Raw genomic sequence first — 9,750 nt, 5'->3', positions numbered from 1 at the left:
AATTATGGGCGGTGGGGTTTTAGGGAAGATTTGGGCGCCTGAGGGTATTAGCCGGTATTATAAATATAAAAAGTAATGAAGTAAAAAATATGAAAAATATAAAAATACTGTATAATAAATTAAAAAATTATGCAAATCACTCTAAAAGATGACACTATGAATAATGAAAGCTATGCCAAATAAACTCTTTTGTGCTCAATTATAGGGGAGGGTAGAAAAACCATAAAGTACAAGTCATTATTAAAAACTGATATTAAGATGATTTTCCCAAAATGCCCTAGTCTGAATAACCGTCCCACCTACTTTGTAATTTTTTAAAAAAATTTGTGGACTTCGACATTTTGACAAAATTAATTTCAGGGGTAAACCAAAAGTCTCTCCATTTTCTCAATTTAACATATTCTGGGATATTTTTGAATGCTTTTGAAGAATATTTTCAAACCTTAAACACATTATCCAACGAAAAATCTACACAGTAAAATAAGCATAAATCTGAACCAGACCGAAATTTTTCCACCTTGTTATTCAGACCCCCACTTTTATTAGATTTTGCAATATTTTATCATAATTTATAATATACTTGGGACCTAGAGTGGTCAAAAATGAAGGTTTTTAAGCCCTATTCAGAAAAAATTCATAAAATGGGAGAGGGTCTTATAAAATTATATTACGGTGATATTTTCCAAAAATATGACCTACAATCTCACTCCAGTCCTCAGTTTAGTTGTTCACTTATTAGACTGAGGTTATTGTGCTATACAACAGTGATGGTACAGTATTGTCAATCCCTTGAAGATGGTACAGATTGACTCTTACAATTAAAGCATTAAAGAGTACAAGAATACCTTCTATCATTCAGCAACCAATTATTGCAATGAAAATATTACCAAGTTATTATTTTCGAAGTTGAAACGAACTACCACATGAAGCATATAAATATCTTGATTGCATGGCAGCAACATACATTTTTGTTTTGCAGCATCGTTTTTCAAGTGCATTTCAAAATCAGCCAGTAACTGTCCTTACGTCATGACCCTAAAAAAACAAATAGAAATTGAATCAGTATTGAAATCCAGGCATACAAAACGGTGTATAACTAAAAGAGGTTTGTAAAATTGTTGATAAGTTATTTACAGCTTTCAGTAGACTATAGTAGAAAGACCCTTTAGTAAGACAAATTATTCAGATTGTTTCTATTTTTAAAGAGTTCTAAAAAAGGTTACAAAAACCTATTTTCAAAAATATTTTGAACTTAGGTCAAGACTTTGTGTACTGTAACAAAATTTTAGCTTCTTTTGATGCACAATGGAATAGTATCATCAATAGTCTTGTATTACTGAATTATATTACAAAAAATACTTACCGTGTTGTATTTTGTTCCTTGTTCAATGGATAAAATGAATCTATTTTCAATGAAATCCCCAAAACTTCAATGACTCAATGTCGACACACATTCAATGTATCCTATAAACATGAAAGCTTTATGAAAATTTGACACACTGTAAATCTTGCCACCTCAGAGTTTAAAAAGTAATTTCCCTGCTCTACACATTTTTTATAAGCAATCAGGCTGCTAAGGCTTGAGGCCTCAAATTTGTCAGTTTTTTCCCACTATCTCGAAAAGTGACAGCTGTTTTAGATGATCTAACCATGGCAAACTTTAGCCCTTTGACCCAATACACATAAATATGGTATAATATTAGGGGTATTCAAAGCAATTTTTTCAGAAAATGGACCAGAATGCTAAGTAACCCTAGGCCTGACCAGAAAATTGGAGTTGCTTATTAAAAAATGTGTATTTAATCATGTCATCTTTTTCAGTTCCATAGCAAAAACAAAAACGTCAACATTTCTTTGTTTTTAGACTAAAAAACTATGTCTAAAAGGCCTACCTTCAGCTATGTTATCATTTGTTATTCCACGTTGAGTTTAATTTAACATCATTTTTTACTTCAACCATATGTTATGACAAAATCTTCATTAATTCTAACAGGGAAGTCAGAATAAGAATTTTCCAAAATAAAATGATCTCACAGCTTGCATTCCAACCAACCAACTTTTATTTTATCTCCTGAAAATGGAAAGACAACTAGTTAAAACAAAGTGACCAGCTTTGGTCCAGGGGGATCAAGCAGTTAGTCAGAGCAATTTATTATCTAAAAAATATTTCCTAAAATGTTGTAATCTCCTATTGAAAGATGAAAAAATTCCAAGGTTCTAGAGGGACCAGATATTATTTTATAATAAGTAAGTTTCGGCAGCTGGCTTGGCCTAGTGGATAGGGCAATGGTTTCGAAACCTATATGTTCCTGGTTCGAGACCCTCTTTGGTCACTATTCAACTTGAAAAAAATTCTAAGTCCAGCCAGATGCATCTGAAGCTTTAGCCAAATGTAAGATGTCAATAATGTAATTAAAAAGTGTGAGTTGTAAAAGTAATTACTATATATAATCTCTCAGTTTAGTTGACACTTTGTTGGTATCTTCATTGTGTCACAGCAAAAAAATTTGTTTTCATTTTAGTTTGTATCTTTGAAAGACCACGTCAGATTTAGGCAGGGCTGTCAGATTTAGGACCACTCACGATATGTGTGATGATGTTACCAGCTTCTTACGAAAAGGCATTTAGATGACATGTCTCGTACTCACTCGTACTAGCTGCTTGACCCCCTACTTGGTTGATTATCAAGAAGAATTCCTGTATATACATTACACATTATAATAGAAAAAAATTGGTATTAAAACGTCCTTGGTGGAAAACTTTTGAAAAGGAGGCTTTCACCTAGGGGGTGGGGCACTGATCTAGACAGCCGACAGGGATGTGCCGTTGGAGTTTGAAAAGTGGACCCTGTCAGATATGAATTTTCGGCAAAATTGGGACTCTGTCAGAACAAAAAATTGAAAATTTTTCCCATTTTCACCCTGAAGATTGTCCAAAATAGTCAAAAATCTAAATTTTTGGGAACCTGTCATATACCGTGAGATTGGGCAACTTGCATCAGTGGAGGCTAACATGCATAGCTCTCGAATGATTGACCTGGCTGGTTGGTCACTAAAATACAACATTAAATCAAAACAAAAATGGTAGAGTACTACTACTAGCAGAGCTGCGTAGTTCATTTGTTTTGAAATTTTTCTGATTTAATTGGTCAGCCATCTGATGGCTTAGAGCCTAAAAATGGGACCCTGTCACCAGCAGCGACACATACCCAATTTTGCCTAAGTGCCTCACTAGTGCCTCCCCCTGGGAGGCTAATACCCTGAAGTTTTTCAAAAGTAAATTGTTGTGGAAAATCCACATCGTCCACTGGGGGTTAACAGACTATAACTGGAACTGCCCATAGCTTTGAAAAGCTGTGGTGTAGCCATGTGTATCACACTTTAATCATACTTTTTGTCTCCAGCCAGACTGGACACAAAAAGTATATGATTGAAGTGTGGTTGATAATTAGAAATATATAAAAAAGGAGCTCACCTTAGCATCTTTTGATTCCCATTTCATATCTTTAGAATAAAGTTTCCATTTGCACTGCATTTTGGCTTTACTTTGGTTTGCTGTCTTCCTCATCACACACACACTGCCTTCCACCATCCACTCTACCAGTCCACAGCTTCCAGTTTCAAAATTATACAAAAAGAAATTTTGCCGGCAATCATAAATCATAACATTCGAAAATAATCTAAGTTTTTTTCCGGGGGTTTGCAAAAGTACTTCCAATGATGTGGATATTATATTTACAGTATTTAACCATAAACTGTGTATGTAATACACTTAGAATTATTTCATTTTACAAGAAATTTAGATAGTTTAGTATCTTCTTGTGTTTTAAACGTCAAAAAGTATGCTTCAAATAGTCTATTTGATCCCCGGTAATCATCAGTGCGGACTTTGGTTCGTAAACGTTTTGGCGCGTCCTTCTTTCAGCAACATAAAAAACCAAGAGAAGTTCATCTTTCGAGAAGTTGAAAAAGACGTCGAAATACGAACGTCGAAATTTTTGCTTTATAAGAAGAACCAGAAAATTTTGGCTCAGGCTGAGCTGTCTGGACTGTTCTTAATTTTTCGAGGTTTTAAATGTTCTTACGATCAGTTTTTTTCCTTAAGAAATTAAAATGGCTTAAAATCTATCAAAACCCATTAAAATCAGCAAACTCGTGTTCTTTTAAAATTGTTCCTATAAAAAAGCGTGTATTTAAAAAATATTAAACATTAAACATTAAACGTAAAAGTTCGCCTTTCGAAAAGTTGGAAGACGTCGATATACAAGTTTTAGACATCTTTTTGAAAAATTGAAAGTTTCTATTTCGAAACTTTTGAAAGACAGAGAAGTTCGTGGTTCGTCTTTCGAAAAGTTAAATAACGTCGATAAATACGATATTTTAAAAAAATTGAAAGTTCAAATTTCGAAATTTTTGAAATACAGAGAAGTTCATATTTTGAAAAGTTGAAAGACGTCGATAAACGACTTTTCGACATCTTTTTGAAAAATTGAAAGTTCATATTTCAAAACTTTTGAAATACAGAGAAGTTCGTCTTTCGAAAAATAGAAAGTTGTTGGAAGATGAAACCGCAGGACGTATCTTGGAAGAGAGCGGCCTCGCCCGATATGGGATAAACACGAAACATGTTCGTGGTTGCCTCAGGAAAAACAAATACCGGTATTTGCAGTCGCGTAAGAAAGGCCTCCTGAACGAAAAAGACAAGAAGCTCAGGGTTGCTTGGGCCAGAGAGTATTTGAAGAAACCATTGTCCTACTGGCAGTCAGATGTGGGATTTTATTTAGACGGTGTCGGTTTCGCCCACAAACACAACCCTGCTGGAGAGGCGAGAGCAGTTACGTCCATGACTTGGCGCAGGCCAGACGAAGGTCTGCAAATAATGACCAAGGGCAGGAAGGAAGGAAGCGGTGGGAAAGTGGCCAGCTTCTTTGTCGCTGTGTCTTATGAGAAAGGCGTAGTGATGTGTCATCGCCATGAATGGCGGATAAACGGTGAGAACTTTTCAAATTTGATTCAACGAGAATTCCCAAAAGCATTTCAGAAGTCTAACGCCCGAAGGATAAACGTACCTTCTTAATGGATGGTTGCCCGAAACAAAATGCAGCTCTTTGCAGAAACACGTGGGAGAGTAAAAACTATGAGCTGCTCAAAATTCCTGTTCGCTCCCCAGACTTAAACATAATAGAAAATCTATTCCATCGGAAAAGACTTAGCCAAGACGCAAAAGAACAGAACCTAACGCATGAAACGTACGATGAGTTTGTGGCACGAATCGAGAAAACCTTTGCTGATTTTCCGGTGGCAACGATCAATAATTTGATCAACTCCATCCCGAAACGCTTGAAATGGTTATCGAAAAGCAAGGCCTTCGTACCAAATATTGAACTCAAAAACAATACGGTATATATTATATTTATATGTACAAAACATAGGTTTATGAACGTTTCCATGCGTCACCAAAGCGTCACCACTGCGTCACCAGCTTATAAACAGGCTTTTTGAGCCAAATATTGTGCGTCACCATGTGACACAATGGTGACGCACAATATTTTGCCTGAAAAACCTGCTTTCCAGTTGGTGACGCATTGGTGACGCATTGGTGACACACTTTAAAAAACACAACTGCAACCAGGTGGCAAGATACTTCCATCAAAAACAAATATTAACATATGGAGGCTTTGAGTTTTTATGTTCAGTCATTCATGCCACGGGTGACGAGCACACTGAAGCAATGTGGGCACTCCTTTATTTTTCTAAGGGTCTCCTGGGGCATTTCATGGGTGAATTTTATTTGTCGCCAACGCGCATCCATCATCAGGGTGTCCTTATTCTTGTCTTTCTCCTCTTGAGGTTCTTCCCTTGAGAATCCACCCCTGTTGTAGACTAAGGGTAACTTGGTGGTTGCGAAAAATGGGATGGTGTTCGATTTGGGGATGGTCATGTCAGTGGGGTAAACATTTCTGGGACATGCAAGGTGAACAGTTTGACCTTCGAGTAAGACGAGAAAGTCACTCCACTTTATCAGCTCGGGGCTCCATCTGAGATCTTGTAAAAGGGCCACCTCACAGTCGTCAAGGCCCACCCAGCAGTACTTACCCTCTGTCAGGTTAATAAAAGTTTTATACATGTCCTCGAGGGGGTTTAGGAGGAAAGACTTCCCGCAGTTTCGTGGCCCATGCAATAAAATGTTTGTATATTTAGAGCGGCCTACGGTTAGGCACTTGCGTATATGGTCTGCGAATACGAAAACATTAATGTCATTGTTGTGGAGAATTTCTATCGCAGCGTCTAACCATGTGGAATTGCAGCCTTCCACGCAAGGCTTGTGGAGAAAACTAAGAACAACCTCCATACGTGACATCTTTTAGCGCTGTACCAAGGCAGGGGCTTCTTCCAATCTCCACGTCATAGCAAGAAGGTCATTCAATGACTTTGAAGTTTGACGGCCTATATAATTATAAACATCCGATAAACCTTCCGCTTCCCTGTTTTTCGTGGCGGCTAATAGTTCAAGTTCAGTTCTCAGGTTGTTCCTCCCAATAAATTTCATCACGTGCTCGGGCTTAAGCCTTGGGGAAAATTGGTCATTGTGGTGTACAGCAGCGTTGACAGGGGCAGGAACAGGAACGGGAACAGGACGAGGTGGAGGAGGAGGAGGCGCATTATTTTCCGCAGCAGCCAAGCGTTTACGTTTGCGTTTTTGTTTTGCGTTCTGCGAAGATTTGATGAAGCCCTTTTTAGATTTTGGGGATTTCGCGCTGGTAAGATCAGGGTGGCCGGGGCTGTGAACGACCATCTCAGAAGGTTTGTCTTTGATTACGTATCGATACCCCATTAACATTGATCGCCCAAGTGTCCCGGATACTATTAAATATGGGCTTCCACTTCCGCGTCCCATTGAGTTTTACAAGCTTCAAGTACAATGTCTGCGAATAGTCTGGTGGAGTTCACTTTCTCTGAGTCTGCTTGACTATAAGTTAATAAGTATGTTCTGGCAGTCTTCCTTTCATCACAATCCTCAAAATCCGAATAACTTTCACTGTCTTCACTTCTACGGTCAGCCATTTTGAATCTACTTTTAAAATTCCCGCCAAAAAGTTTGTTTACATTTGCACTGGGTTCAGAAATCGAAAATTCCCGCCAAAAAGTTTGTTTACGTTTTCACTGGTTTCGAAAATCGGAAATTCTCATTTCACTGGATGTGTAATTTAGCATTCAAAATGATAGCCGAAAAACGTGGTCGGAAAAAGCCCCTTGCTTCCTGGTTGCAATATAGAGCATTATAGAGCTTATTTTTCACCTGTTTTGTTACTTTATTTGTAGGAAATTTTTTATTAGAAGCTTGTACATTCCCTTTTCAATTTTTTTTCTCAAATACAGACAATCAGTTCTGTAATATTTGGCAGTAAACAGTGATTTTCATTTTTTGTGAAGTCAAACCCCTCCCCCCAACTTCAATGGTTGGATTGGGCTCTCTGGGGCTTATCAACCATTGAAGGTGGGGGAGGGGGGGCTTAGAGAATTAAAAACATAGCTGAGGGGTTGTTTTTGAGGCTTACTGCCAAAATATTACAGACCTGATTGTAGATACCAGATTTAGAACAACAAAACAAGGTGACTTTTTTATACACAATGCACAATATATTTTAAACTTTCTGTTGCTCAGACACAAAAAATCCAGAAAAAAATGACTCCAAAACCATCTGGAATCCATTTTTCTACATCCTGAAGAAGAAAAAGAAAGAATATAATAAATAAATTTAATAAAAATCAATGTTTGTCTCACCATTCCTTAGAGATAAAGAGGATACTTTCAGTGAGACAGGGATGGTTAGCATAAATACCCATCTTATCCATTCTCTTAAAAGCATTTTAATCTACTTTCTGCCAGAACAGGGATATTAAAAAATGAAAGAACCTTATCTCATCTGTAGGGAAATTAAATATTTAAAGTGAGGCGAGTGAAGGGGGTTTAGCATTCGCCAGCAAATAATAATGAGCTGAGCTGGATGGATTCTCCATAAATTTCGACCAACGTTGAAGTGGTAGAACTTTCACAACTCCTTCTTCAGTTGACAGTGAGAGAATTCTCACTGAGCTCCAGCACGCATTTCAAATTCAAAAACATCTCAAAACTGAAGAAAGCTCGGTTCTTTCTTTTTCCCATCTTCTTCGTTCTTAAATTGCAATAACATCATCATCATCATTGACAACACCAAAAAATATCTAAAGCTTTTTGGAGAATAAAATAAAGAATTGTAAACAACAAAGAAGTGAATAAAAATCAAAACTGAAGCTATAACTCTGGGCAAAAGTAATGCCCTCCCAATAAACTTGTACATCCAAAATACAGTAAAATATACTGTGAAGTGTTTCCTGATTATAAATCATAATTCTTTGAAAGAAAATACATTTTGACTCTATTTAATCAAAAGAATATACAACATTTAGAAAAAGAAAATATCAGAGTCCTTCCCCTGTCAGAAAAAAAGATTTCAATGATTTTGAAAGATCAAGAGACAAATAACATTCTCCAGACTGTCCAGATTAAACGTACTTACTAAAATAAATTGTTTCAAAACGTTCGAAAACATTTGTGCGCTCGTGTGAACACTAAAAAACATTCGATTTTCAGAGCGCTGTAAATTCAAATGTAAACCATTTGAAAATTCGAATGTATTTTCGGCGTAAAGCTCTGTTTAGACTTAAACACGGACAAAACTACACACTCGCAGATTTCACCTCATTGATTTCCTCGAGTAGTTCCATCTTTCTTTTCGCGAGACCCACGCTTTGAGCAATGGAGGTTTGAAAACGGAGGTTCCTTGAAGGGTCCAGCGGCGTGTTTACGAGAGAGTTCCTTACAAAGAACGTTTTACGTTACGGCTTCAGTGTGTTCTGTTGCAGAACGTAATTTTTTTGGTAATGTTTTAAAATGGGGCCCAGTGTAACCAATATCAAATCCATTTGTTAAACCATCAATTAAATATTTACAGAGTTCTTGTTCTGGGTGCTGTCGTAAAGCAGATGAAAAACTGTCAATATTAACAGGAGTCGTGATGCCGTTTGGGAGGGGATTAGTTGGTTGAAGGACTAACACGAAATAGATCTTAGTCCCCAAACCTTCCGGAGAAAAACAATTTGAAGGACTCAATGAGAAGAATCTTACCAGTCTGGGAAAGAGGTTTATATAATCCCGTATAAGTGTTCAGACCTCGTGTGTTTTTGTCAAAATTTTTTGACATCATTGACTACGTAGTCAGGTCGGGAAATACGACCGTGGTATTAAAACACGGCCAGACATCATTCCACCTTCCACGAGATTGTGTCAGTATCGACGACGTTACTGCTTTGTTTATCCTGCAACGCGAGGGCGTTGACCTGAAGATTCGCGACAATGGTGTGTGGAGAGAATCACTCCCAGATAATGATGGCATTTTCTACACAGTAGATGGCGAGTTCTGTTACGTAGTAAGAATTTAATATTTTACTTATTTTTATTCCTTTTCCACAGATATTGCTTTACCTGTTTCGAAATCTATTCTATCACGAGGGCTAAACTACTCCAATAAAGGTGTACGAGATTTTTAAGATTTTTAGATTTTTCTGTGATTTTTTGATTTTTTTGTGTGATATTTAATTTTTTCTTGATTTTTGTGTGATATTTTGTGAATATTTTATTGCATAGCTTTTATTTATTTTTCATAAAAGCGTATGATATTTTTGGTTCTTCAAAGTATTTTTTCTATGG

The 9,750-nt window shown here is 36.9% G+C and overlaps 1 long non-coding RNA gene across 2 annotated transcripts; it reads right to left on the bottom strand.

Moving 5' to 3' along the window:
- Positions 1-770: 770 nt before the first annotated feature.
- Positions 771-3,558, bottom strand: LOC136797514 (uncharacterized). Of its 2 annotated transcripts, none has more exons than XR_010845261.1 (3): positions 3,475-3,558; positions 1,364-1,464; positions 771-1,035 (listed from the first exon to the last, which is right to left on the bottom strand). It is a non-coding gene; the product is annotated as an uncharacterized lncRNA (long non-coding RNA). The 2 variants fall into 2 exon arrangements; XR_010845262.1 differs by lacking the exon at positions 3,475-3,558 and adding an exon at positions 1,893-1,933.
- Between the last annotated feature and the right edge of the window lie 6,192 nt (positions 3,559-9,750).

The sequence above is a fragment of the Clytia hemisphaerica genome, unplaced genomic scaffold (assembly GCF_902728285.1).
Source record: "Clytia hemisphaerica strain Z4C2 unplaced genomic scaffold, Clytia hemisphaerica genome assembly, whole genome shotgun sequence".
Taxonomy (NCBI): Eukaryota; Metazoa; Cnidaria; class Hydrozoa; order Leptothecata; family Clytiidae; genus Clytia; species Clytia hemisphaerica.
This window is presented reverse-complemented; position numbering and strand designations above follow the sequence as displayed.